Here is a 4,711-nt window from a genome sequence, read left to right as displayed (position 1 = left end):
CAGCTTCTCAAAAAGTAGTTTTCCATTTCTTCTGTCTCTTCTAGCCCTTGTGCTATCTTAGATGACCCCAGCCTTACATTGACGTGTTCTCCCTACCATGACAAAGGTGGACAAAGGTGGATAAAGGTGGAAAGATTTCATGTAATCCATGGACACCAGTGAGGTTCACAAATCATTGAAGATAAAAGGTTCAGAGCACTGTATAGTGGGTCTGGATGACCCAACTCTCAACGTTAAAGAGCTTAGGATAGCACAAGGGTTGCAGGAGTTTGAGATGGGATCAAGAAAAAAAGATGGCATTTAATGGGGAACTTTTAAAAATATCTTGCAAATATTGGAATGATCACTTAATTTCCTTTCATAAACTGCATTCTTTCCCTTTTAAAAGCCAAGATTTTTTTGTCTTGAACTAGCTGGGACTTGTTACAGGCCGTTCAGATACTAGCTTACCTGAAAAAAAAAAAGAACAGGCAAACAAAACAAAAATCATGTACATGAAGGGATAACATAAACTGCATGAAAGCAGTCAAAAAACATTGTTCTCCACCATAAAAACATAAAGCCGGGGGAAGGGGGGACCCTTTAATTTGCTATTATAAAGCTGTGCATGCATTTATTGAGACTGACAGCTTGAAGTCTCTGTAATCGAGATTTTTTTTTTCAGTTAAAAGCGTTAGAGTGGAAATCTTTCTGTCATATCCTGAAGCCTGAAGCTAGTTTTCTTCTGAAGGAACTTACTGTTCTGCCCTTTAAAGGGTCACTCATATTTTCTTAAAGAGCCACTAAGCAAAGAAAAGCATCAGATCTATTCAAGTTTTATCTGAAACTTTTTTTTTCTGATTACCTTTTGTGAAAATCCAGACAGTAATGGCAGTTCTGACAAAAGACAATAATCTACCTGTAAATTTTGAAAAAAGTATATATTTAAGAATAAATATGTCATAGTTTGTTTGGTTTAGAAAAAGTTTTACAATCCAAGATTAATGTTAGAAGATCCAAATCTTTTATTTAAAGAGCCTATATCATGCTTTTCTCAAGCATTTAATATTTTATCTTTAAAACACTAAAGTGCACATTTTTGATGAAATATGAGTTATTTTCACAGATTATTTTCCTACCCAGAAGTAAGATGACTTGAACTCTGAGGCTCCGCCTTTTGCTCCTTGTGGTTGCCACCCATTTCCTGACGACAACCTAGAGCTGACCTCGGCAGTGTGTTTGCAAAAATAACAATGTTCAAGCTTTTGCAAAGATGGATGTGCAAATTGTGCGCGTTAAAGGAAAGAATTTTTGCCAAACTCTTCCTGGAAGGGGCTGCTCCTCACTTTGTGACGTCACAATGTGAGAACCTCCCTTGGATTGGGAGGGGCTAGTACTCAGTACACAGGCCCTTTAAATAGCCTTTTCACTCACAGGTTTGACTTTGATTTGCGTTGGTGTTCATTTGAAAGTACAGTCGTGGCCAAACGTTTTGAGACTTACATAATATTGGAAATTGGAAAAGTTACTGCTTAAGTGTTTATAACAGCAATTTGCTTATACTCCAGAATGTTTTAAAGAGTGATCAGATGAATTGCAAAATGCTTCTTTGCCATGAAACTCAGGTGAGAATGTTGGCGAGCACAAGACTAGAGATCATTATGTCTGGTTGATTGGGTTAGAACGGGAGACTTGACATGCTAAAGGAGGGGGATGCTTGAAATCAATGTTTGTCCATGGTGACCTGCAAAGAAACGCGTGCAGCCATCATTGGAGTGCGTAAAAATGGCTTCACAGTCAAGGACATTGTTGCTACTAAGACTGCACCGAAATCAACAATTTATAAGGTCATCAAGAACTTCAGGGACAGAGGTTAAATTCTTGTTAATAAAAGGAAGTCCAGCAAGCGTCAGGATGGTCTCCTAAAGAGGATTCAGCTGCGGGATCAAAGTGCCACCAGTGCAGAGCTTGTTCAGGAATGGCAGCAGGCAGGTCTGAGCGCATCTGCACGGACAGTGAGACGAGGACTTTTCAAAGATGGCCTGTTGTCAAGAAGGGGACCACAGAAGCCTCTTCCCTCCAAAAAGAACATCATGGAAAGATTGATCTTCTGCAAAAAGTATGGCGAATGGACTGCTGAGGACTGGGTTATAATCAGATTCTCTGATGAAGCCTCTTTCCGATCGGGGCATCTGCAAAAAGGCTTGTCTGGAGAAGGAAAGGTGAGCGCCACCATCAGTCCTGTGTCATGCCAACATTAAAGCATCCGGAGACCATTCATGTGTGGGGTTGCTTCTCCTCCAAGGGAGTGGGCTCACCATGAATAAAGAGTGGTACCAAAACACCCTTCAACAGCAACTTCTTCCAACAATCCAACAACAGTTTGGTGACCAACAATGCATTTTCCAGCACGATGGAGCACCGTGCCATAAGGCCAAAGGGATTTCTGAGTGGCTCGGGGACCAAAACGTTGAAATTTTGGGTCCAGATCTAAATACCATTAAGTACTTGTTGTCAATCCTCCAGAGGCGGGTGGACAAACAAAAACTTACTAATTCTGACTAACTTCAAGAAATGATTATGAGAGAATGGGTTGCTATCAGTCAGTTTTTGGTCCAGAAGTTGATTGACAGCATGCCCAGTAGAATTGCAGAGGTCCTGAAAAAGAAGGGCCAACACTGCAAAAACTGACTCTTTGCATAAATGTCATGTAATTGTCGATAAAAGCCTTTGAAATGTTCTAAATAGATCTAAAAGCAGTTTAGCAGCAAACTTTGTGAAAACTAATATTTGTGTCATTCTCAAAACTTTTTGGCCATGACTGTGCATGTGTGCGCTTTTCTGACAAGACTTTACTGTTGAATCTTCCTGTGCTTTACCTTATTTTTATTTTTACTTAACAGTTATGATGTGAAAAGGTTACTGAGCTCAGACACCCTCAACAGAGGAAAAGCATTTCTAAATATATTTTAATTTCAGAAAACAAAATGAAATGTTACAAAAAAGGAACACATCAGGGAAACTGGAAAAGATGTCCAGCGATGTCCATCATTGCTTACGGTACCTTTTCCGGTTATCATTGTGTTTCGTTTTTCTCACATTTTATTCTGTTTTAAGGAAATTACTATTGTTTTCCAAAAATGTTTTTTATGTTTTGGTTTCTGGAATTTTATTTAGTTGTAAAATGTAATTCAAATGTTTTTGAATCGAGTGATTTGAATATGTTGATAAATTAAAAAAATACATTTTTTAAATGAATTGGTCTGTTTTTAACTTTTTTAGTTTGTTGTGTTATGGTTTCGTTTGTCTTGTTCATTTGATAGCTCAGCATTAAAGTTGATCGTTTTAAAAAAAAAAGTCTTTTGTTTTTTATTTCGTCTTGTTTTTATATCTTTGCATTAGCTTTGGAAAAGGAACCTCTACTGCCATCTGCTGGCTCGTTATGGAACATGTCTACAAACAGATAAATAAGAAGGAAACATCCTTACCAGAAGAGGGCGCGTCTGCGCAGCTTGATTTAAAGCAAGATGTTTGCTCAGAGATGAACATCAATACCCTCACATTAAAAGGCACTAACAGAAAAGTTCGCAAAATAGAAAGAAAAAAGTGTATTTAGTTTACAAATAACAAGAAAGCAAAAAAATTTTTTTGTTATTGCAAGACATTTAAAGATATACATTAGGGTCAAATTTGGCAGCTATTTTTTATTTATTCACATGTTTATTTTAAATCATTATTAGTTAGTTACTTTGTTTGTTTGAATTTTGTTGTATTTTTTGTATTTAAAAAAAAAAATATATTCTTTACTTTGAATTTGTGTGTGTGGCCGTTGTTAATTGCTGCTATCCAAAATGAAGAAACCAAAATAAAATAAAAATTTTAAAAAAGTTTTTAATGATCAAAAGAAAGTTACTTTTGGGTTCGCCGTGATTAAATTTTAAATTGAAACCTATATAAAAGATACGCTAAACTATTGAAAACTGCCGCTAAGTCTGACTTAACATTATTAAATGATTGCAACATCAACGGTACAGACTAAAACCAGGTCAATTGTTTTACTCTGGCTCCATCTGGCGGTCACAAACCAGCATTGCAATGGAGTCAGATAATCTGCAGCCTCGGAGGTTTTGGTCATTCCCAAGCAATTACTACTCGTTATTCTGATTAGCAGACTTTGTTTTTTACACCGAACACATGTCTTGTATTTGTATTTTTACATAAAGGAACAAGTTGAATAGTGAAAGGATGCAGTCAAACAGCGCCCTCCAGGCGGCGCAATGCGCTGACCATGGTGCTGATGGAACTCCAATTTTTAATCACACTTTTATTTTGAGATCCGTGTGAGTTTAAAGGTACCGGTACGTTTGATATGGAATATTTAATTTAATATTTGTTAATAAAGTTGAACCAAATTCAATTCAATAAAAAATGTTCATAATAAACCAGCACAGAGAATGACAAATTTAAATGATTTTTAAATTCAGTTAGGCATTATTGAGTTTTTATTGGAAAAACAAAGAAAATATTTCAACTTGTGAAGGAACTTTTTACAAGTCATTTTGGCAGAAAAGAAGGAGAGCTCTCCAAGAAGGGAAACGCGCCCAGTTTGAGGACCCCCTTTCTTCTGCCTCCATTCAGTCCCTGCAGGAGCAGAGACCCCTGGCAATCCTCCTCATTCTTGCATCATTTGCCCCTGCTCGAAAGCCTCAGTCTTTGTGCGCATGTTCCACTG

The sequence above is a fragment of the Oryzias latipes genome, chromosome 15, assembly GCF_053564925.1.
Source record: "Oryzias latipes strain Hd-rR chromosome 15, Olatipes_Hd-rR_3.1".
Lineage (NCBI taxonomy): Eukaryota > Metazoa > Chordata > Actinopteri > Beloniformes > Adrianichthyidae > Oryzias > Oryzias latipes.
The sequence above is the reverse complement of the archived record's forward strand: the minus strand, read 5'-3'. Positions refer to the sequence as shown.